Source organism: Microtus ochrogaster, linkage group LG4, assembly GCF_000317375.1.
Source record: "Microtus ochrogaster isolate Prairie Vole_2 linkage group LG4, MicOch1.0, whole genome shotgun sequence".
Classification (NCBI taxonomy): Eukaryota; Metazoa; Chordata; class Mammalia; order Rodentia; family Cricetidae; genus Microtus; species Microtus ochrogaster.
In genome coordinates this window covers 7,829,222-7,855,357 of record NC_022030.1, presented here as the reverse complement: position 1 = coordinate 7,855,357, position 26,136 = coordinate 7,829,222, and positions in this window count along the sequence as shown.

Genomic DNA, 26,136 nt, shown 5'->3' with positions numbered 1-26,136 from the left:
TGCATGGGTGTGAGCGCCTCACCAGCAACAAAAGCAAGGCAGATAGCTTTAAAGTTTTGGTAAACATGAACAAATGGAGTTAAAAGGTTTACTCACCCAAGGAAATGTTGGACCTTGGCACTACATTGATCGACACCGAACTTTGTCTGTGACATAAAGCAAGTGCCTTGACTAACTTTTTTTTCTTCACCGAAGCATCACCTTGCTTTGCTGTTGTCTACAAACAATCTAAAATCAATATGCTCCATCTTTGCAATCAAAGTACACACTGGTACAAAGAAAACACTGGTTGGACTCATCAATTTGATTGACAGCTTAGAAATTTATAATGCATCTTCAGGGCATTGAGCAGACTGTACATTCTCCTGGTAGAGAAGTCTTTCACTCAGTTCTTGATTAGCTGCAAACTGATGCAGGTAGACACAAATCCCTTCACCTGTGCACGCCACCACTGGGGCAGTATCGTAAGACCATGCTACAGAGTCTACGAAAGACAGGGCTGTGGACACAGTCATTGATAAAGGCTCGAGAAGAAAAATATTTTTCTTTTGACAGCCGTTTCTAAATTGTGCTTCTACATAATGTATATGCATATGTGAGTGCATGTTGGTATGTGAGCTGGCAGAAGACAAAAAGGACAACTTTGGGTGTCAACCTCTACACGACATCCCTGAAGCTCACCAGTTAGGCTCAACTGGCCAGCCACTGAGCTCCAGGGACCCTCCTGTCTTCCCTTCCCAAGTGCACAGAGTGTGCACCATGCCTGGCATTTTCACGGGGTTTCTGGGTATCAAATTCAGGTCCTTGAATCTGCAAGGTATGTGTTTTGCTAGTCCAGCCACTTCCTAAACATCCCATTTCACATTGTTGTGAGCAACAGCTTTATTGCCTCAATGACGACAACAACAAAAACTTTGTTGGGATTCATTTTCCCTCCCTCCTTCCTCCCATCCCTCTGTCCATTCCCCCCAGACCCTGGCCTTTCTCCAGGTGGCTAAGACAATGACAGAGGCCTTGGTTTGTCTCCCGCAGACCAGTGAAGCAGAAGAAACCTTGCATAGAGGGAAAGAATAAAGGGAGCCACTTAAAGGAGCCAAGGGAGATTTTGAAAGGAAAACTCGGAACTTTCCGAGCTTCGTGACAGGGTCTGCCTGCCTTTTCCCTCCTGGAATTCTTGAAGTGTGCCCCTTCTCTTAAAACAAACATCCACTTGTTGACAGCAGAAAAAGAAAGTGAAAGAGAAACCAAGAAAAGAGCGATCTGATCATTATCAGGTCAGCCTTCAAGCTCTTACTGCCTTTATGAAAGCTTCCCTGATCACATCAGCCCCGGAGATATTGTCTCTCAGTTCCTGTAAGTGTTGGCTGTGCTCGCTACTCCTTGCCCTCACCCCAATTACTGTTCTTGCACCATGAGTTACGGTCATACACTTCTGAGTGAAACCTTGCTTTTCAGCCTCATTCATGTGTCCCGTTGCAGCAAGCAAAGCATAGCGCAGAAAGACCCCCAGTCACCAGTGTGACTGGACTGGTTCAGGCTCAGCAGTTCAACAGGTTCACTGGTGGTTGAATGATTGAAACCACCTTGGCTTCAATAGAACCTGGTCATGAAGGAAAAAAAAATAAGCGAGACACTAAAATTACCCTGAGGAATAATTCTACATTATATGCCAGTATCGGAACAGTTTTAAGGGACATTCCCCCTTCCCGATGTGTCCAAACTGAGATTAGTCAGTTTAAGTAGTTACAGTGTCTGACCAATTTAACAAATACAGTTGGTTGCTGAGTCTAGAGTGTATGCTCTGTAATTTGGCTCTACAGTGGCCCAAATGCCATGTGTTAACAATACTAAGCCTTTCTGTATTTATATCACCAGAGCGCTCACTTTGGGAGAGGTCTGCTGTGGTGGACGTTACTGTGAGAGAGATCCGGATGCTTTCTTTGAGGTCAGGCTTAATAAGAAGCCAGGGTATGCTTTGACTTCCTCAACAGGCCAATTTTTTATTAGATCAAATTCATCAAAGAATCACATAGACTTACAGTGAGTGTTTGGGTAATTGCATGGTGCTGGACTCCAGTTATCACCCAGGCTTCCTTTTGACCCCATGAGTAACCCCCAAAGCAGACCTTTTGCAACGAACTGACTCACAATGCAGCAACTTTTTTTCTAGCGTGAACAACAATGCAGCAGAGTTGGCAGGGATACTAGGAGGTGAAGGCCTACAATGGGAGAGCCCTCAGGCCTCACGATGTCCAGGATCTACTGTCAGATGAACATGTGCCTGCCTTTCCTATGGGGGAAGGGGAGGTGGGGAGTGATCAAGCATGGAAGCATTTTTTTTTTCTCTTTAAAATATATTAGTTAATTTAAAATTATATGTGTGTGGTGGTTTGAAAGAAAATGCCCCCAAAGGTAAGTGACACTATTAAGAGGTGTGGTCTGGTTCAAGTAGGTGTGGCCTTTTTGGAGAAAGTGTGGCACTGTTGGGGTAGGCTTTGAGGTCTCTTATGCTCAAGCTACACCCAGCGTGGAGACAGTTCATTTCCTGTTGCCTATGGATCAAGATGTAGGACTCTCAGCTTCTTCTCCAGCACCGTGTGTGCCTCCATGCTGCCATGGCCTGCTATGATGATAATGGACTAAACCTCTGAACTGTATGTCCCCCAGAGAAATGTTTTCCTTGATGGTCATGGTGTCTCTTTACAGCAGTAGAAGCCCTAACTAAGACAATGTGTTTGGGGCAGGGGATGAATTTGTAGGTGTGAGTGGAGTCCCTTTGGAGGCGGAACGCAAGTGTTACATCCTCTGGAGATCTGTGGGCTGCCTGATATGAGTTCTGGAAATCAAACTTGGGTCCTCAGGGAGAGTAGCAGTATGCGCTCTCAATCACTGAGCCATTATTCCAGCCACTGTCTCCATTTCTCAGTTAATGAAAATGATAACTTTAGAAGAACATATGATTTTCCAGAGTGTCACTTCAAGGTGAGTAATAGCATTCTAGATTTTAAATTCCTAGCACGTTTAATATGGCCTTATACAATTTTATTCTACATGGTAAATTTTGTTCCTCTGTACCTACCATTTTTAAAAGCATGCTTATTTGTCTGGGAACAATATGCATGAAGAGATTATGTTTATGTTCATTGTAAGTGCTGAGAATTATAAATTGCTGAATCAGTTTTCCCAAGAAATGAACAATTATGATTTGACTATGCCTTCTCCACAGGGCAGTTTGAGGTAACTGTGTTCTGAGTTTTTTTTTTTTTTACAACTTAGTCATGCAAGGAATTAAAGTTGACATGGGTTCCCTCCTTGATATTTCCACTAGCTCAGTCTTCAAATACAAAGATTACATGTCCAGTTTCAAGTCTAGACTTGAGCAGCAGGAAAAAAAAACAAATCAAACTTCTGCTTTTCCTCCTGTGAATACTGAGCATGCTCCCTCTGGGTCATCAATCTGGAATCCCAGGAGAGTCACACCACATATGTCCCTGACACATCCATCATTCTTCTAGACTTTGCGTATCATTTCAGGAATCTTCCACAGACTTTCAGGGTACCACTCAAGACATTAGGACCTATTCAATGTATTCTTTCCTATTCAAATTTACCAGATGACAAACAATTGGAATTAGTCATTTCTTTTCTTTGCAGTGAGTCCAGGACCTTCCACGTGTGAGAAAAGTGCTCTACCACAGAGCTACATCCCTAGCCCCAGTAAAGACCTCTTAATCTATTCTTTACAACCATTACATGGTAATAATTCCAAACTCCTGAGAAAACCACAAGATTAATGCGAAAAGCTTGTATCTACACTTTGCCTCCATTCCCAAACTTTTAATATTTTGATTACATTCTTATTTTTATCATCCTGCCTTTCTGAGTGCAAATATCTGTGTCCTGTACTTCTTCCTTAAATCGCTGGAGAGGTTGTCCCTTTATACTTCCTTTTATGTCTTAGGACGGGAAGGATTTCCTAAGACTACGGGCATTTTCTTATGCAATCCTGTGGTATGGTTATCGCATGTGGGACATTTCCCATTGATGAAATAGTTTAGGCCATTCATGTTGTTGCAGTTATACTGATGAAGTGCTGTGTGAGTGCCCTTCTCTCCCTTCCATCCAGGTGCCAAGGCAGCACCATGGGTTATACTTAGCTATTCTGTCCATTTTATCTCTGTTGCTCTTGATTTGTGTTGGTTTCTTTCATCCTTTGTTTGCTCTTCACAGTGAAGCCAGTGGCTTTCTATGGTGTTCTCCACTTAGCTGTGTAATGTCTCCCAGTCGGTCTCTAACCAGAAAAATACACAAGGATGGTGTCACCTTCTTGGGTGTTGCTGGCACCTCAAATGGGGGCAGGGATGATATCAACTCGTGGCTGCAGTTCCCACAGTCTCTAACCAGAAAAATACACAAGGATGGTGTGACCTTCTTGGGTGTTGCTGGCATGACAGAAGTCCTGATCATCTGATCCCGCTTTCTCATTTTGTCCACTCTGGAGCTTCAGTGCTGTCCTTTGAAACTAGCAAGCAGCCTCTGGGGAGACTTCCAAAGCTCTACAGAGAGCCTGCTCCTCACCACAGTTCTCTTCCCAACTCATTGAATCAAACTTTGCTAGAGAGCTCGTGCCGCCTTCCATCTACGCCCATACGAAAAGCGAAAGTGTTCACCATAAGAAACACCTCTCTCCCTCTGGCTCCCTCCTTCTGCTCCTCCCTCCTTTCCTTTCTTGTCTAATCTGTTATTAGTATAAATTTATATATTCTAAATGTACTCTATGGGTTTATAGCCATTCCTATTATCATTATTATTACTTTTAATGCCTGAATTGTCCCAGATCTAATAAGTTGTAAACCCTTAGAAGTGATTGCTATGTGTTTTGTATGTACTCCCATGATATCAAGAAACATCTTACTTTCTGATTCAACAAAATGTTCCAGGTTGATCATGTACTTTCCCTGTTCCTACCAGCTACCAGGACCTCTGTTTCCTTTTCATGTGGTATGGTGTTCAGAAACTAAGACATTCACTAGATGTGTTCATAGCCACCTGCGTGTCTTTGTCTCTAGAGCCCAACAGCAGACAAAACTAGATAAAGTGTATCCAAAGGCAAATGCACAAACATACACACAAAAGAATGTCTCTGTATTAGAAATCCATCACCATCTCTTGTGCCTCATTTTTCAATGATTTTATGTTTTATATACCAACTGAAGTTTCCCCCCTCCCACTCCATCCTCTCTCACCCCTCCTCTGCCCCCTGCAACTTGCTCCTCCTCTTCTATTCAGGAAAGGGGAAGTCTGATATGGATAGCAACCAAACATCATCATGTTGCAGTGAGACTAGGCACCTCCCCTCATATTAAAGGTGAACAGGGCAACTCAGTGTGAGGACTAGGGTCCCAAAAGATAGCAAAAGAGTCAGAGACAGCCCCCACTCCCATGAGAAGATCAAACTATACAACTGTAACATATATGAGTCAGGCCTAGGTCAGTCACATGCAGGCTCTCTGGTTGGTATTTTGGTCTCTGTGAGCCCCTGTGAGCCACAGTGATTCTGTGGGTTTTCTACTGGCATCCTTGATCCCTCTGACTTCTACAATCCTTCCTCCCAATCTTCTGTAGGATTCCTTGAGCTCTGCCTAGTGTTTGGCCATGGGTCTGCATCTGTTTCCATCAGTTGCTGGGTGAAGGGCCTCTGATGGCAACTGGGCTTGGCACTAATCTAGGAGGATAGCAGAATATCATTAGACATCATTACACTGACATTTTTTTTTTGCCAGTCATGCCTACTTCATCTTTAAATTTCCCTTCTACTGTGAGAACCCTGACACTCAGTGACGTAAGGATACTGACTCATTTTTTTCCCCAGGCAATGGCTTTAGAGTCACTATACTATATACATCAACTAAAAAAATTAATACACAGCTGCATTTTCCCTAGTGAGATTTTATTGTTAAAATATGTTTAAAGTTGCTTGAATTTGATCTTCATCCCTAACCTCCACTTCAATGCAATCACATCCTTTTCTAAATGGCATGCTCAGGGAAGGGTTACTACTGCCAACCACTTCTACATGCTTTCCCATCAAGTTTGTAGAGAAATGATTTCATTATTTCCTGGGTTATTTTTCCTGTAGGTTTTTTTTTTTTTTTGAGGACAGAATAGGCAGACTTATGTTTCTTCAGTTTATCTTCAAGTACGGCTGCTTTTAAATACTTACTTCGAAGTTGCATTTGCAGCTGTATGCCACCCAATGTTGGAATGAAGTATTCCCAAGCTCACAGATAGTACCAATTAATATATATTAAAAGGCTGAAGTTAAGAATCTGCACATGTTTGTTTTCAAAGTCTAAAGGGAAATCAAGCATAGACTCCTAGGAAGAGAATTGTTAGTTGAAGACTAAAGGTCAGCTTTTGTTAGATGTGAAAATAAAAATTCCCCTTCATGGGTGTGCACCTTCTCCTATTCCTGCTGTGTGAGCGGACACATGTCCCTACAGACTTGCCAATGGTGTTATCGAGCTTTTGAATACTTCTCAATCTGATGAGCGAGAAGTGGCTTCTTCACATAGTTTCAGTTTTACGAGTGAAACCATGCATCTTTATTTATGTTTAGTTTAAGGTCACAATGACTTACATCTCTTGGGGGGAATGGATTGTCTTTTGACCATTTAAAAACTAGGTTTTAAAGTGTTTTTTCTTGTCTGTAAAACATACCTTAAATAGTTTCTCCTATTTTGTCATTTACCTTTTATGGTGTTGCCATTGGCTTTTGTGATTATATGTATTAACGATTTGTTCTCTTGAATCTGAAATTCAAGTTGCCGTTGAAAGCCTTTGTCCTACACTCAGATTTGAGAGGAACTCACCCTGAGTTCTGGCACTTGTAAAGTTGATTGACTTCTTATTCCATTTGGAATCTCTGTAAGTCTGAGAAATGGACATAATTTTACTTTTCTTTCAAATATCTTTATAATTTCCCCACTGGACAATTTGCTTGGCATAATAAAACCCACTGGTTTTTTTTAAAATAATGAATGCCTTCCTAATAGTAAAAATAAATTAAAACTATCCCCATCACCCCCACATACAAACATCAAAAAAAAACACATTAAAACTCTCTATCAAAAATTGTGCAATAAAAAGAAATAATGCCACTCACTGTAGCTTGATAAGGTTAAATATCATATATTAAACAATGAAGCTAAGTAAAGGAAATTGTTTCTTAACATGAAAACAAACTCCATCTGTAGTTGAAAGATAACTCAAGATGAGCCCCTGGCACCATCCTCTAGATTTTCTGTCCCTGGACATTGTGTGTCATTTGTTCATGCGCCAGCAACACTGTGTTCAAGACAGAGACTGTCTGGGGAATGGCCAGGGCTGGACTCTGTCTTCTCCCCCCACACTCCATCTCATGTCTGTTCTTCCTCAGTGTTTTCTTGGCATGTGTAGTTTTCCATGTGAACTTTCATGTTCATTTATCTAGTTCTGGTGTTTGGGGTGAGAATTCCCTTAAATCTGTAAATTTTAATTCATTAGATCTCTTGCAACTGGAGTCATAGGCAACTAAGTTGCCCAGCATGGGTGCTAGAAACAAAAATTGGGCCCTTTGGAAAAACAGCACATGCTCTTAAATTCTGAGCCATCTTTCCATTCTTTTTTTTTCTTATTTTTATTCTCAATTATCTAATCTCTTAACGCCATTGTAAATAGAGGGTTTTTGCAATTATATTTCCTAACTGGTTTTTATATATGTATATGAAATCCCACGACAATTTTCACTTAATATTTTAAAATATAAATCCAATGCTTATTTTGTGAAATTCTGATGTTTTAATCCTTTGAAGTTTACGAAACATTTGTGCAATAGACTTTTTTTGGTTAATGCACACAACAATTCACTTAACAAACCAAAAGGCTTTCTCATAAATTATATTGCTTCAATGAAATGAACCTATAATTAGGTTATTAATTGCGTGTTGTTTCTAGTAAAATGTAACCAGGTATTAAACATAGCATGCTTTTAAAGGAGTTTAGAACTATCTACTTCAGTGGTATTACATTTTAATTTTAAGCATATAATTAAAAGGGTTTGAGACTCTTCAGCTCAGGTTCCACTCAGGCTCCTAAGCCAAACTTTTAAACAGTAAAGCTCACTTGCCAATTCTCAATAGACACCATTCAAAGGGCCTCAAACCCTGGTGCTTGTTTCCTGGTCTGGAAAAGCCAGGGGGTGATGGACTCCCCTGTCCGTCTAAATTACCTTTCCCTTGCACAACAAAATGCCTGAGGAAAGCAACGTAAGGGTGAAAGTTTTCATTTTGACTCGTGGCTTCAGATGGTTTCAGTCCATCAGAGACAGGGTGGAGCAGAGTGGTGGTGGTGGGGGGGAATCAGTAACAGAGGCTTCACACACTCCTGTGGACCACGAAGCAGAAAGATTGGAGCCAGAAGCACCATTGGTGGGAACTGTCTTTCAAAGCAGAGGCCTAGGGACAGACTTCCAGAGCTGGGCCTCAGCTCCTAGAGGCCAGCTGTCAGAGAGCACACCTCCTGGGCTTGAGCTGGTGTGGGGAAAGCATCGTCTTCTCCAGCTCCCTTCAGGGACTGCCATTTGTTTCTGCACAGTGACCCATTTTAGGCCAGCTAACGTGTGAATATGAATTAATAGACAAGTCTACAATATTTGGAAGTTTTAAACAAATTAAACTGCGGTTTTAACCTAGCACTTGCACAAATGTATGAAGCATAGTAGTGAGCACAATCGTGCAATACACAATGCCATTTCTGTCAGGAACAGGACACATTCACGACAGTGGCAGGCCCCAGCCTCAAGTATGTGGTGTCACCACACACCTTGACTTACAACATCTTTTTACGTGTTTGATTTGTTCTCACGACGTTAATTTTGTCCATCATGGCCCAGAAGCATATAAAACTCACTGCTAACATTTCCAGTTAAAAGGCCCACTGAGTGCCTGACCTGGAGGCAAATCTAAAAGTCATGATGACCCAAGGGTACCGTTGCTGATTTGTATTGCTCATCAGGTAGGCGTGTCCTTGCCTGCCTCAGCTGAGACCCTTGAAGACCAAGAACAAAGGGATAACAACTGTGAAAAGATTTGCTTTACTGAAGACTAGCAAAGTCCCCGAAGGACAGGCTATGGGAAAGGCGCCTGTGACCTGTGTGGCAGCCAGGCTTTTTCTTGTCATCCCTGTGATGGCCCTAATCAGAACAAAAAGGTTGTTTACACTGCTCAGTGAAAAAGCTGGTTCAAAACGTGATGTTGGATTTGCTGCTAGCACTGGATGGTTTCAATGACTTAAGAATCATTGTTTGCTCCAAGGTCTGAAGCCGAGTGGTCTGTACGTACAGGCGTGTGGTACTTAGGCATTTACGGTTTAGGTTTGTGTCCGTACATCCTGGGAGTTCGCATGATGGTGAGATGGTAAACTTGCTTGACTGAGCGTCTCAGACTGCTCCCCTATTGCTAGGAGACTGTATAGGTGCAAGTTACTCAGTCACTCAGTCACAGATTGTGGTTAGACACAGATAAATTGGAAGACTCTTTGGAAGAGCCCCTTATGTGTTCTCCAGAGGCTCCAAGATGCACAGTTCTTGTTCCTGCACTGCATGGTGACCGAGAAGTATAAACCACAGCGTTATTAGAGGGGGGCATGGCCACAGCACCTCAGCCTTTCTGCAGGAATGTCTTCCACATGTGTAATACACACCTGCTTTTGAGAGTTTTTAGGTGAGGCTGGAGGGACACTCAGTAGGTAAGAGCACGGGCTGTTCTTTCAGAAGACCTGATCTCAATTTCCAGCCTCCACAGGGTGCTCCGGGGTCTGATTGGACCTACATATAGACAAAATATCCTAACACATAGCAAATTCATAAGTAAATAATTGAAAAGTTATACCAGTGCTCTCTGTGTGTCTGACTCTGTCTCTCTCTGTCTCTCTCTGTCTCTCTCTCTTTCTCTCTGTATGTGTGTAGGTATGGGTATCTACTGATCAAACTGGGAGCTTTGTATATGCATGCTAGGTAAATACACTGCAAGCACTACACTGCAGCTAAACTAACCCTCCACAAAACAAAAAAAGGGCCTGGTGAGCATGAATCTGAGGAGTGGAAGAGGCATGGGAGGAAATGGAGGGAGGAGAGGGAAGGAGAGAATCATATACTACAGTATTCATATATGATATTCTCAAAAACTAAATATATATATGTGTGTGTGTGTATATATATATACATATATATACACACACATATATATATATGTATATATATATAAGGAAGAAAGTTTTTAGGACTTATTTTTAGGTTCACATGCTTTCAAAGTGTGGGAACCACGAATGAATAAAAGCCACATTCTTAGTTAGGCTATGAAGATGCCTCTTCAGTTTCAAAATCCATGCGGCTTCCTGGTACAGAGTCCATCAACTGGCGAACTCACTGTCCCTGGCACTTGGAGATAATGTGCAGACGATCCACACTGATCCTTGATCCCAGTGTGAAAAGATTCATTCTAAACCTCTACTATACTATACGCAAAGCCTTATTAATATACAACACCCAAACAATACCACAATTTAAAGAGCGAATAGACTCAAGAGAGTCGTAGAATTCTTTGCTGTATTTGTTCGTTCATTCATTCGTTCATTCATTCATGTGTACAAAACCCCTCAGCTCTACATCAGAAAGCATCCCAGATGTTAAAAAGACTAAGGTGAGCAATGCAGACAGGGTTGCCAGAGCTCACAGTGTGCATAAGGCCATTCCTGTTTCATTTGCTTAAAATAGAATTTCTCAGTTTTTGTGACAAAGAAGACTCGTAGAAACATTTCTCACAAGCATAAGGAAAAAAAATCACAAAAACAACATGTGAACAGTAATTTCCTAGCACACTGAAAAAGAAAACACTAGTGTGTCACGGCCCCGGTTGCTAGGCTGTACTTGTACCACGTTTTACAAATATTTTTAGGTCATTAGTTCCACCAGCAAATAATTTGCTCCCTGTGTACAGTTAATTATTTGCATTCTAAGATTCATTTTTATTTTTATTTTATTTGTATGAGTGCTTTGTCTGACATGTGCATACCAGGTACATGACTGGTCCCCATGGAGGTCAGAAGAGGATGTTGGATACCTTGGAACTGAACCACTATATATGGGTACTGGGAACTAAACCTGAGTTCTCTCCTAAAGCAACAAGTGCTAAGAACCACTGGGCTATCTCCCCAGCCCTTCCACATTCAGTCAAAAAGAAAGAAAGAAAAAGAAAAACCTAAACAAAACCTCTAATAAGGCATATGTAGAGACATGAGGGCAGCTCTTCTATGGATAAACATGGCTAGCTGGTGTTGTTAGGAAGTGTAAGGAATATCCAGCCGGGTAGGAACTTTTTAGTCTCAAAGTTAAGTAGCTGGGATTTTTTAGCTCCCTAATCCATTAGAATTCAGCACTGCTACTTGGAACACAATGAGAAGGATGAAAAAAAAGACCCCTTATGGCACGGTCTGTGCCCCCAAAAAAGGAAAGACTTTTTGGACAAGTTGGGAGTCAATGTGTCTCCAGAAACCCTATCTTGGAGCAGCTGGGGAGAGAGAATCTGACAGCACCATAAAAGGACACAACTGCAGCTCCTCCTTCTGTCAACTAGCCCCAGGCCCAAAGACTTCTATCCTAAAAGAGCTTCGCATCCAAGGACATCACATAGCCGCACAGGAAAGGATGGGAAATGCTGAAAACAGGCTTTCGTACAGTGACCCAAGGCAACCACAACATCTAAAGAGGTGATGCAGCTTGTGAGCAATTTCCTTCTCCTTAATATGAAGATGTGGGTGTGTGTCAATTTTGATTGATGGCCAACCAACACTCCACTTTCATCTCTTTCCTTCCCCACAACAGACTAAAACTGTTTAACAGGGTCCTCAGGCTACATGTAAGGGAAACCAAATAAAGTCGTCTACACAAAGAAAGCATTCATTAAAAAAGTATTAACATGTATGTTAGAATCCATGAAGAGATAACCCCCCCCCCTTCTTCAACTTCGGGAAAAGCCAGTAACCTCTACAGAGAGAAGTTCCTTTCCTCTACCACGAACATTGCTCAACCACTAACACCTCAGCTCGGCATTTCAAACGCCCGAGAAGAAAAATCCAAATGACCTAGGCAATAAATAGTTTCCTCAGACAGACAAGGTTGGCCTTTGTCCAGAGTCCCGCACTTACATGGATACTATTAATGACACATCTATGGGAAGAATATATTTATTGAAAACATATCTGGTGCCTATCAGTTTGTCCTCTACATAATTCTTGGCATCGCACAAGCTATAATCCTAAACTCTCAGAAGCAATTCCTCACACACCCTGTCTGGGGTGAAAGGTAACCATGTTTCGACTCTGTGGGTTCTGTGGGGTGTTCTGTTTTTGGAGCAGACATGGCTTTAGAGTACGGGAGAGATTTCTGTCATACTTCTGTAGTAACCATCTTGTCACGAGAGTACCAGTTCAACAAAGTGCTCCATCCTTTTATTGTCAACTCGTTGGATACTGAATGCTAAAACTGTAAACGATTTCCATTAAATTCAGCTCAATTTAATTCATTTTGTTTAAAATTATAATTTTTAGTTTGAGAGTTTGTCACTCGAGACAAGGTATCCACTGTGTTAATGGTTCACTAATTGAGCCCAATGAAATGACTTAGTAGGTTTTAAAAAAAAAAGAAGGAAAAGAAAAAGGAGCTTGCCAAGCAAGCCTGAGGACCTGAATTGACTCTTAGAAATCAGCGCCAGGAAAGAGTCATTTAAAAGAATGAACACTTTACTTAACTAGTATTTATGGTCCAGATGTAGTCTTGCATGAAAAGAGGGTTTAATATATTGAATAATATACTCTTGCTATTGTCATTTCTTAATAATGATGCTAACATTTTTGAAAGAAGAAAAACCAGAAGTCCTGTACAGATGACATTACTGTGAAACACTGTGAGAGTTCCATCACAGTGATATTTAGATTCTAAATCCCTGGGAATGGGTTCTATGACCATTATAATTATCCATCAACATGGTTAGGCATTACACGTAAATTTCATTGTTCTTTATGCATTGAAGTCTTTTTTTATGAATCCTGTTGACAATTTCCATTACCACCTCAGGAGAGGACAGATGACCTAACCTAAACCAACACGACCCAAGACCTAGATAATACAGCACCTTTTAACAAGGCATCACTGTCGATTCAGTATAAACCTACTAAAATCTGAATCCTAGAAAGATAATTATTAATTTGACTAAAATAGAAGGAAAGAAAGTTCTGAGATCATAGGCATGTGGCACCGGCTCAGCAATCTGTTATGATTTACCTGATCATTCAGACAATGTTGGATCGTTGGCTGGATGCATTAGCATTCCTAACATTTTCAAGTTAAATTTCCTTCACTTGTTCCTCACACATAGTTATTAATATATTAAAACTATAGCTTTACATACATGTATAGATGTTTTTATTGAGGGATATATCTGTTCTAATGTACTATGCCCACAGAGGAAGGTGTCATGTAATTGAAGCAATCACCACTTCCGTAATCACCACTAAATAATCCAGGAGCATTTTCCAGAGAAGCTGATGTTGTAAGAGACCCTGATAACCTCATCCAAGTGTTTAGTTTTCTTATCTGTCTCACTCTGTGCTGAAAACTTTGAAGAATCCATTCATTCATCCGTGCTGTTTATTTTGCCTGAAATAGTCTTACCCATGTGCTCTGCCCGGGAAAGCATCTGCCTTACAAGTTCAACTTGGAGTCAACGACTAGGAAGCTCCCTTGTCCTCCTTCCCACGGGGTGGGAACCCCCTCTGCCCCGTGAGACTCCTCTGCTCAACCACTACTCACAGTAGAAGAGTTTCTGTGTGCTGGTCCTTTCCAAAAGAACCCCAACTCTTCAAGGAGAAGGACCTTGCTTATTTCTAACATCTAACTCAGAGCGTCATGCACAGGTGGTACTCAAAGGCATAGCCAGTGAGCAAACAAGAGTTTCTAAATAGATGAAACACACGACAAATTTAGTCCCTAATACTCATATCACGTGCTTCCATGAATACTGCATAATGCTAACATTGCGTTATACTGGTCAGCATTAATGTATGGAAAACTTTACAGGGACTGGAGGGATGGCTCTGCAGTTAAGAGCACTTGTTCCGGCAGAGGATCAGGGTTCAGCCCAGCACCAACTCCAGTTACAGGGAACCTGACATCCTCTTCTGACATTCTCAAGTACCACATGTACATATGGTGCACATACATACATGCAGATAAACTCAAACACATAAAATAATCTACTTTTTCTTAAAAAAAGAAATAGAGTTTTACAAGACTATATTGAAATTTAAAACAATGTAATCTTAATGACAGTTACACAAAAAGAAATTACAAGTCAAGGGAAATATATAATGTTTTAAAGTTCAGATAGCCTTTTCTATTAATAATTGGGCTTTTAAGTAATAAATATAGAAATATTCTTTATAACAACTGAAAACACAGAGGAACAAGGGTAAAAATATGAAAATCCCATCTCCTCAGTTATATAGTTGAAAGGGCACTTATTTACTCCTGAGTCTGATGAATCTTCTAGTCAAATATTTTTATGATTTAAGAAATATTTTTTTGCACACACATGAAAACTCCCTCAGTTAACTTTTCCCTTCCATTTGTAATTAAATAAGGATTTTAACATCATATTGCAATGTAACTTGCATTGCTATTTAAAAGTATAATTGGAAGACTGGAGAGATTCCTCAGTGGAAAGACTGGAGTCTGGATTCTCAGCATCCAGGTAAAAGGTAGGCCTTGAGATGCGCATTTCAAATTTTAGTTCTGAACTTGTGAGTGCTTGAATGCATGTGTCTGCACCACACACAGGTCTGCCTTTTGCCTGTGTGTACGTATGTGTACAAAGGTGAGAAGAGAAAATCAAATCCCCTGGAATCGGAGTTTGGATGGTTTAAATTACCATGTGGGTGTTGGGAACTGAACCTGAGCCCCCCCCCAAAAAAAAGTGCTGTTAACTGCTGGTACATTTCCCCAGGCCCACGGGACACATTCTTCACTCTAGTGCTAAGAACAGAGACACAGGATATCCAGGGGTCAGCTTCCCTAGTTGATTCAGGACAAAATTCTGTCTCAAAAACTAAGGTGGGGAAAGACAGGGGAAGAAATACCCAACCATACCCTCTGGCCTCCACATGTGTACATAAAGGCAAGTGCACACACACACACACACACACACACACACACACACAGAGGGAAGGGGGGAGATAACTTCTTATTAGAAACTTTTGTAAAGACTCTTTTCAGGATATTTAAATACTACGCGCAGAGGCATTTTAACGGTTTGTTTTCAGTATATAATTATGGCATTTAACAAAACCAGTACTGTATTATTTCAGTAGTGCATCTCACAGAAATCTCCTGCCTGTATCTGTAGGTGATCTCCTGAAATATGGGCGTGGTCTCGGAATGCTTGGTTATCTTATTCCCACTATGACATCACTTGGGAAGTCCAGGCTTATCCAACTTATCCATGGACAGAAACTGCCCTGGGGATTTCAGCCCTACCTCATTTGGAAAATTTAGAAAATTATGTAGGAATTACATCAAGAAAACCTTTGATTTGAAACTTAATCAGGAGTCATTATTAACTTTTCCAAACATCTTTTAAGAGGAGTGTGTATGTATATAAGCATCTCCTTTGTAAGAAGGAGCTGCAGGGCTGAAAACATCATTTCATTTCCAGTTGGTTTGGCCAAGTGTTAACCCACAATAAACAAGCTTCCCTGTTGCTAAGTAAATAGGAGATAGTCAGGTTTCCTCACAAGTTGTTCTTAGCGTTTTATCTTGGCTCACTTGAGGCGGAAGATAGCTGTGTGATGCACAGCCTTCAAAGTAACAGCTGGCAAGGCAGAAGCCGACTACAAAAAGCAATTACTCAGACCTGGTGCAAATGCCTGTTGGTGATATTCACACGGCACGAACTCTGTAGTTCCCAGGGCTCTAAGGACAGCTTAGCCATGGACATCGTCAGAACTGTTTTATGGTCAGATTTGTAGCTTCCTCGAAACCATGTATGGTTCTTTTGGCTTCCTTTTTAATTTGTCAAGTTTTTCACTTCCCAAAGGAAGATATTGAATTCTGAGATCCTCCAGTGCTAAAATTGTGATTTAACCCACTTTTGCCAACTATGGCTTAAGGTCAGCTGTGAGATAGCTCTTAATAACTTAGAATTGATGTGTGCCTCCTATTCTCTCAGAGGTAAACTACGCTAATGAAAACCATACTAAACTACACTAATGAAAACCACCACTAAAAGAAAAAAAATGGTTATTATGTTTAAAAGAGCTTTCTTAAAAGAGAGATTTTGCCACCTTCTATCTTCTCTGTTCTATACAACTGTAAGCAGAGGCTGCTTGTTCATTTTCTGGCAACCCAAGCCCAAATAATCACACAGAAACTGTATTAATTACAATACTGTTTGACCATTAGCTTAAGTGTATTTCTAGCTAGCTCTTACATCTTAAATTAACCCATTTCTATTATTTTGTATTTTACCATAAGGTTTGTGCTTTACTGGTAAGGTTCCCAGATGTCCGTCCCCTTAGGCAGCTACATAGCATCTCCCTGACTCCACCTACTCTCTCTACATATCTGTTCAGATTTCCTGCCTGGTTTTACTCTGTTAATCCATTGACTGAAAGCAGCTTCTCTATTAACCAATCGCAATAAAATATATTCACAGCATACAGAGAGGAATCCCACATCACCTCCCCTTTTCTGTCTAAATAAAAAAGAAAGTTTTAACTTTAACACAGGAAAATGACATATAAAAAACAGTTATCAGGAATGAAGGGAGAGGGAGTGATGGGAGAATAAAAGGGGTCAAGACTAAGGTGAGTTCAGGGGACATGGCCATCTTAACCCCAGGGTTCCAAACTTCTTTGCTCTGGTGGATTCTGACATGCTGAGCCAGTCTGCCTTGGTAGTCATTGCTATCCCATAACAGACATTCATCAAGATGGGATAGCAGACACATCAGGGCAGCCGCAGAGCTTCTGGGAAATGGGGTTTCTTCCAAGGGCATACCCAGCTCCCAAGGAGCTGTTATTCTTTTCTTTGGAGATTACTGCTTTCTCAGAGAAATGTTTTCTTTAACCTTTACTGGCCATCAAGGACTTGGATGCTTGAAATTCCACGAGGGCAAATGATGCGTCCTGATGCCTGAATGGTCTCTGTCACTCTGACACTGTGAATGAACTCCAACTTCTGACTCAAATGGAGAATTCTGGAAAAGAGGGAGCTAGACATCTCCCACAACTTCATTGTTTCCAGAGAAACAAATCATGGATTCTGAGTCATGGTACAGGAGCTGAGGTTGAGCCTTTGCAATATGTTCTGTCTTTAGCTTGTGGAAGTACTGCTTTGTTCAATATTTACCTTGGTTTCTCCCTTCCGAAAATCCTACAATAAGTCATCTCTTTGGGGATGACTTGATAAGCTTGGTCCTCAGTCTTCAGTTCTGTGCCTCTTAGTTTTAGACCACCAGGCAGAAGCAGTGGGATTCTCCCAGGAGATCAGGCTCTGAGTGACCGTTATAGTTCTCATTATCAATTCATGCTATAACTTCAAAAAATATTAACTCTTGCTTAAAGTAGACCTTCTTCATGAGATAGATCCACGATTGGTGAACAGTAAAATAATTTAATTTTTAAACCTGCAAAGGTGCCAAGAGACTATATTAATCAATAGGTAATAGATGAAAAACTGGTGGGCATGTTAAAAGACAACCGTAGAGATGATCTTGTGTGAGCAAGCACATAGTCCTCTACCTTCTAGACATTCCAGAATCTTCTACTTCTATATTGACAATATAATTAATACGTAAGGAAAAACTTTTATTGGTGAAGATAATAAAAATGCTAGCATAACTGAGGTGAAAAAAAACTACTTCACAGTTAATTGATCAGTTCATTTTAAAATAGAAGCTTTAAGTAGAGATAAAATATGCATTGAACACTTTCTGGTTCATCTAAAAACAAAGACCTTGAAAATAATTAACACACACACACACACACACACACACACACACACACTGACCTTTACCGAGTGCTTTGTTTCTTGGAAATACTAGGAAATGGTGGTGGCAGCTCTTGTGATTTGTTTTGTGTATTGCATTCAGCCACCAAACCAGAAAGCTCAGAAATCATTGGGCAGAGTTGCTTGTGTCTACCTAGTCCATAAAGCAGGATGCACCGGCTTTAGGTCATAATGGCAAATCATGCTTGCAACTTCTGACACAAGGAGAACATGAATCTCAGAAACTTTAGCTTTGCCTAGGTGATGGGGAGCATGTTGGGGCAGACCTCTGTTCAAATCGGCTAACAAAAGCAACATACTACACTGAAATGTTATTACTGCCCAAGAGAAGGGCAGTGCTATGAATGTTATGATAACTTAGGTGGGGTGTAGCCAGAGAGACTGAGAACTCTGGTTGGTCATGCAAGAGTATGAGATGGATAGATGGATGGATGGATGGATGGATGGATGGATGGATGGATGGAGAGTCTAAGTCAGTACCATATTCATGCATCCTTTCAGTAAGAAATCTCACAGACCTGAACCATCCCCTATGTTCCTATTTTCTTATTGGCTAAAACACTTACTGGCTCCACCTAGTGGCCAGCATATTTTCCTGGGTACATGGCTCCCCTAAATAAAATTAAAAAATGAGAGCCAGAATCTAAAACTAAAAATACCCAATATAAAATTCTAGAACACTTCTCAGACAAATAGTGAATCACGAGCACAAACATGGATATAAAAGTTATGGATTGTTGTTAATCTAACAGAACTATTTATCAGCTCAACAAATATCTGTTAAACATCCCAGAATAAGAGTTCTACTCTGGATCCATTCTGAGTTAATAGGATCCAATGCAAATCAAATAATGACTTTAATCTCACAGCGCACTGTGGTAGCCTGACAGATTGGTCAAATTTAGCCAGTTCTTCTGTAGATTATATTGACAGAAAGAAAACACACAGATAATCAAAGATGTTAGTTAAAATAGTTCAGACAGAGGCCTTTCTCAATCATTGAGTCAAGTCAAGGCTGAAAAGCCTTTTCCTAAGTTAAAAAACAAATCATCTTGAGACAGAACTCAGAGGTTAAAAGGAATCACTTCTCTCCCTCTTTCACTTTGGCTACACAACAAAGAGACCAGTGAGAATTTTGCAGACGTGACGTGTTGTCTGCCTTTTTCTGTTCACAGACAAGTAAACTCATCTTTCGCAAGCCTCCAGTCCTCCTTTTCAGGAGGGAATCATTGTTCACCAACAGCAGTGCAGCCTTCTTAGCTCAGAAATGGTGTTCAGATTCAGAAGGAGCAGCATGTGAAAGGCAGGTGCACACCAGGCTATCCAGATGGCATTAGAAGTCTTAGAATCACGGAGTACACATTAGACCTTGTTATGACCTCCAAAGGACTGTCCAAACCTTATCTCACTGGAATTTAGTTATATTGTGTGCTCCCCAATGGCTCACATGCTAGAAGTTTGATCTCACTGTGTTGATATTGACAAGTGGTAGAACTTTTAAAGCAAATGTGTCCTCATTGGGAGTAAACTTGAAGTATCAGTGAAGGAAAAGACAAATGAAGTTCTTGAGGGAGCCTGGAGATTTGCCAGTTATTATAAAAAGAATGAGCTGGACTCTGAATGTCTCTGGCTTCCTTACTATCTCATCTTACCTCTTCTGCATGGGGCTTCCCTTCCTTCTTCTCTACCGTGTTGTGATGTAGCTCATGATGTCTTCTCTAGAGGCCAGATAGAGGTGTTTGCCCTTGGATTTTGGCATCCAAAACCATGACCCAAACAATTCTCTGTTCTTTTTACATTGTCCAACCTTGTATTTCGTTACAGCAATAGAAAGTAGACTATCACAATAATGGATTGCCTTTCTACAAACCCCTGGCACTGGGGGTCTCAGTGGAGGGAGGAATCAGAAGCTACAACATTCGAAGAGGCATCAAACAAACTAGTAAGGCCAACATGTGACTCCAGACCGTTTAGTGACTGCAGTTCACTTCATCAGTAAAAGACTAAAAATGTTGGGGGCTGGAGAGATGGCTGCTCTTCCAGAAGTCCCGAGTTCAATTCCCAGCAACCACATGGTGGCTCACAACCATCTGTAATGAGACCTTGTGCCTTCCTTGCCAGCAGTACATTGTATGTTTAATAAATAAATAAATCTTTAAAAAAAACTAAGAATGTTTATAGAATAGTAAATGTATTAATTACCTGAAGCATAGCATTTCCTTTTATGTACACAATTTCCATGACATCCTTGAATGATAATAGGTAATTCGTTCCATTTTCTAGAATATTTAATCGCTTAGAATACTTCTTGTATGTTGAACAATGATTTCCCTCTAAACTTACATGGTGTTACAAGTTCTACCTTTTGGAAATAGGAAAAGTAAGTCTTCACAACACATAAACACATATGCAGACATACATACACATACATGCAGACACACACAAACACACACAAATAATTTAGAAAATCTCTTAAATGTCTGAGTTTTGAATCTCATCACAGTGTTGGATAGAACTCTGTAAAGATCTCCAAAAGTCAGAAGTGGTCAGATTCTGCTGCCGTGTTCCGGGTGGGACCCGAGAGACACTTGGGACCTGAGAGACACCAATTGTCACCTGAGTTCTCCAGGTGATTCTCGTGTGCATTCAGGGCCAAGAGCTCCTGACTGTGTGTACCCCAGCTCTGAACTCAGAACCTTGAGTGTGGAGAGAGCTTCCAGTGGGCCAAGGAATTGCATATCCCTTGTTCTAGACCAGTGGTTCTCAACCCTCCTAATGCTGCAACTCTTTAATTATGGAGCTCTGAGGATGAAAGGCTTAAGTGATGACAAAGGCAAATGATTTGAGATATTTGAAAGAATAAAATATGTTCCGGATTTCTCTTTTTCGTTATGCTATTGTTATATTAGGACTCCAAGGGTCTATAGTCTTAACATTAATCAATAAAATCTTGATAAGCTATTAATCTAGCTGTGAGGTGGTGACTCCCAACCACAAGATTAGTTTTATTGCTACTTCAGAACTGTGATGTTGCTACTGTTATAAATTGTAGTGTAAATATCTGGGTTTTCTGGTAATCTTAGGTGACCCCTGTGAAAGGGTCAGGACCCACAGGTTGAGAACCGCTGTTTTAGTGATTACAACTCTGCCAAGATGACTGAAATCAGATGCAGGAGATTAAGCACAGACGCATCTGAGTTCATAGATGGTTCATGATTGAATCAGCATCTAAGTCTTCTTCCACTGAATTTTCCCCAAGTTACACCGTCCTGGTTCTGTACCCATGGAGTCAATGTACGAACCCATGTCCACAGGGTGGGTTTGTTTTTTGGGTTTTTTTTTTTTTTGCTGTCTTATTTAGTGTTATTTACTGACTGTAACTGCATTAATAGTAGTATCAAATAAAGTAAAAGTTGAACACTAGACATGAGCCAAGCTTGGAGTTAAGCGATGATTCTTTAATCAAGTCTTTTACTGAATTTCCACAGCAACTGTACGAGAAGGATCATAACGATATTCCCATTTTAGAGGTAAGGAATTTGAGGTTTAGAAGTAGATTGGGACTATTCTCCTAGTTTTTTGAAATAATTTTAGTACTCCTACTCTGTGATCTGTCTAAATTCTGCCTGTTTGTGAGCACGTTTTGTCAGCTTTTCATGAGTACTCACAGATATGGTCTGTGCATCACACTCGGACCTCTATGGAAACAGGAAAGAGTCTCAGTACTCAGTCCCATCACTAAAGATCCACGCCCAGATGCTGTAACCAGCACAAAGGACTTACCAGCTACAATGCGCACCATTTCTCCTTCTATGACAATGTCATGGGACCCTTGGTCATCACCGTGTTCACACATGCACGGTTTCTGCTTCTGCCATATGCCCCTCAATCAATGCGATGAGCTTGGTGCCGAAACCACTGGCTCTAGAAATGACCTCATCGCTCTGGGGTCACCATGTCACCAGTGGCCATCAAGATACGATCCTAAAATTTCATCTACTATTAACATCAGTCTTCTGATCTATACAACTCACCCTGCTTTCTTTTCTTGGATAGCTTCCATGCTGTCTGCTTATGGGCAACAATTTTTTTTTTTTTGGCAGGTGAGAAAACTCAGGGTTTTTTTTTGTTTTTTTGTTTTTTTGTGTGTTTTTTTTTTGACCTATTTGCCTCATTCACAAAAGAACAGACCACCTTTGATCGACTCCATGTGATCAATTCCATCTCTTTCAAGAATTCCCAAGAAGCCTTGGGTTTCCACTGACTGGCCTGTCTCTAAGCAGCCTTGTCTGCAGAGACTCCTGAGGTGGGAGGATGCTCCCCTTGTCTCTGAATCTGTCAACATTACATCACCTGCCCCAGGCAGTGGGCAAATCGCTTCCTTGTTCTTCTTGCTCAGATAAAACTCAAAACCCCTCTTGTAATTTCCCTTCATATTTTCCTAATATTCAGTTTTGCATCCTTTTCAAGTCTCAGCTCATTCTGGGCGGTAGCCTTTCTGACACCTTAAGCTTATAATTGTATGCTAAGTGGAGTTTTGGCCCACAGCTCCGAACACACAGCTAGCAAAAACGTTAGAAATAAATCCCAGCACCAAGAGGAAATGTGTTATCTCCTCCATCTCTCTGCTTTTGTGAACGGTTTTGACCGACCACCTCCACACTAAATTCAAAATTCACTACACATGAAGTAGCTATTCTCGGAGCTTTCTTAAGACACACCAGCTGCCTTCCCTTGTTTTACGTGCAAAGGAATAGGTACCCCTTGTTTGTCCCAAAGCCGGACAGTGGTCAGGGTCATGAGTCACACAATAGATTCCGATTTTGTATTGAGCCTCTGCTAATTCTCAGATAAACTGCACAAGACAGTGCTCTCTCCAATGCTCCAGAGTCTGACTGGAAAAGCTACCAGACTTTTCTCATTGACAGGCTGGGAGAGAATCACGGGCAGGCTGGCATTAGTGACTCTGCCTTCCAGGAACCCAGACCAACATGATGAAACATTACAGGCCCCTGTGGCTTGCCAAACTCAGGAAGAGACTTCTCATTTTACAAGGAAGAGTGAGTTTTATTCCAGAAAATCATGTCACAACCACTACTATTTCTGACTCTCCCCCAACAACCAAACCCAAAGTTTTGGGGGGAGATTGGGCCATTTTGGGTTCACTTTGTAAGCCAAATAATTGAGGAGAGCACAGAGGGATTGTGGATGGTAAATAGAAAGTCCCAGACAGATAGTCTTCAACCTTAGCTGACTCTGCAGCCTCCATTGTCTGAAGACAAGAGCAAAGGTTTGCACACCACAATTAACAGAGAACCTTCTTAGGAGAACCGTCATTCCTAAGCTACATGCTCTTGGCACCATAGTCACCTATAAAATTTTCTCTCCCATTGATTTGCCATCCCATGCCACATTATCAGTGACAGGCTCACACAGGTCTCCTTCCCTGTGTGTTGTTAAGGTCCCATGTGGTCATCTAAAGAAGGAGTAAGCTTCATTCTGTCCTCGTACTTTGGGGAATGCTAAGTAAGCCATGACACTTTCCCAGGTAGCTTGATCTTTGATTAAGGGATCAGGCATTCTTCTGTAAAGTTCAAAACAAGTTACTGAAGAAAAGAGCATATGCAGGAAAGTGTATTTATAGATGTATTACTCAACAAATTTTCCTCAACCAATATAGCACTTGATCATTGCTCTCAAACAAGAACCTCCGTGTGCCTCCTGAACCCTCTCCCACCTTCACGTGTAAGTGCTACCCTAGTGTCTCCAAACATGCATTTGTTTGATCTGTTTGTGAGCCCTGGATGGTTATTTGGATTCATGCAGTTCACATACTTGTGTCTGGATGCTTCTTTCAACACTATCTTTATGCAATTCATCTATGTCGCTGTGGGTAGTAGTATACCATTTTTTCTTATGGCTGAATCACCTTCCATGTGATGAATATTCTGGATTGCCTTATCTCTTCCATTGGCATGCAATGATAACTTCTAGTTTGGGTTTATTACAAAGACCTCTCTTATGCATCTGTTTGCCTTCCCATGCCATATATATATATATATATATATATATATATATATATATATACATACATATATCTGCTGTGGGACAACAGTCTTTTTATCCTGTCACTTGCATTATTTTTAATAAAATGCTGATTGGCCAGTAGCCAGGCAGGAAGTATAGGTGGGGTAACGAGAATGCTTGGAAGAGGGAAGCACAGTCTGCAGCCATGACCCAGCCTCAGAGGAAGCAAGATGTGATGCCTCATCAAAAAAGTACCAAGCCACATGGCTAACATAGACAAGAAATACAGGCTAATACAAGTTATAAGAATTAGTTAATAAGAAGAGTCTGAGATACTGGGCCAATCAGTTTATAATTAATGTAGACCTCTGTGTGATTTCTTGGGGACTTAACGACTATGGGAACCGGACAGGACAGAAACCTCAGTCAACATATATCCATTTCTGTTGCAAAATATACTAGGAAGTGGAATTGCTAAATGATAGCTGTATGCATGTCCAGCTTGCAGAGACATTTTCTGCTTTCTCATTTCTCTTCATGTTACTCCCTCCTTTTGGCTTCAAGTGTTTTTTTGTTTTCTTTACAAAAGAAAATCCACAAAGGCTGGCTGCAAATATTTATAGAGATGAGACAAACTTCTATAAACTTAATGGCAAGAAATTAGAGAACTTTGAACCATGCCTTAGCTACCCCAAGATGTCACTAAAGCCCAGCTTGTGAAACCTGAGATTATGATTCCACATAGGATTGTGTATTGAATGTGGGAATTATTAAAATGTGGCAACAGTAATGGGTTCTTGAAAGCTCAATGACCAAAATTGATTCTAAATAAAGCTTACAATGAATCCAGGAAGCCCTCACCTGTCTCTCAGTCAATGACTTCGCTCCAGCCTTGGTTTAGAACAGAAGCAATGCACCTTTTACAGTGTGTGCCATCCCATAGGACACAGCAGTGCACTTCACAGTGTGTGCCATCCCATAGGCAGCATCCACGCTTTCTGCAGGAAACAACTTGGTTCAGAAGAGAGGCTATGGTCTTCGGAACTGCAGAATCTTTACTGTACACAGAAAGACTTCTCCTTGTATACAAATGGTTTGTTTTAACTAGGAATAGCTAACAGTTTTAATACTGCCCCACCATCACCACAGACAAGCATATAAATATCAAATTACTATATCTGTTGACAGCTGAGAGATGTACTAATGTATGAATATAATTACAATAAGAAGTCTTTAGGAGTCAATTTAACACTATCTCTCAGTAACAGGCTAGTAGTAGTCCATGATCATTATGGTGGGAAGCCTGGTGGCAGGTGGGTTGACATGGCGCTGGAGCAGTAGCTGGGAGCTTACATCTTAGCTGCAAGATAGAAGCAGAGACAATAAGATTGGACCTGGCTTGGGCTTTTGAAACCTCAAAGCTTATTCCCAATAACACCCTTCCAATAAGGCCACATCTCATAACCCTTCAGAAACTGTTTCATCAACTAGGGATCAAGCATTCAAACAATCAAGCCTATAGGCATTCTTACTCAAACCCCCACAAAAGGAGAGGGTCAATGGTGCCCTCGTGCAGGATCTGGGTCACAGGGCTCCCTAGCCTGCTCTCTTGAACTTTGCCCTTTGTGTCTGTAGAGCTATGAGAATCTTATCTTCCTGTGGAGCGCTCTGTGGCTTAGATCACAGAAGCAACAGTTGCCCAGCTGAGCGACATAAAATTTTGCAAGTGTTGCTAGATGACGCCTGTTCCGTTCACCTCACAGGAAACCAAGCATGAAAAGAAGTTTCTCTCAGGACAGAGTATTCAAGAGGTGCCAGTTTGCAAACCTCAAATCCCACTCCCCAAGGAAAGGGGTTAGAGATGGCAACGGGATAACATACCAAGGTGGTCTGAGGAGGGCAGAAAGATGACTGGGGGTGAGAAAAAAATGAAGGAACTAAGAAGAGTC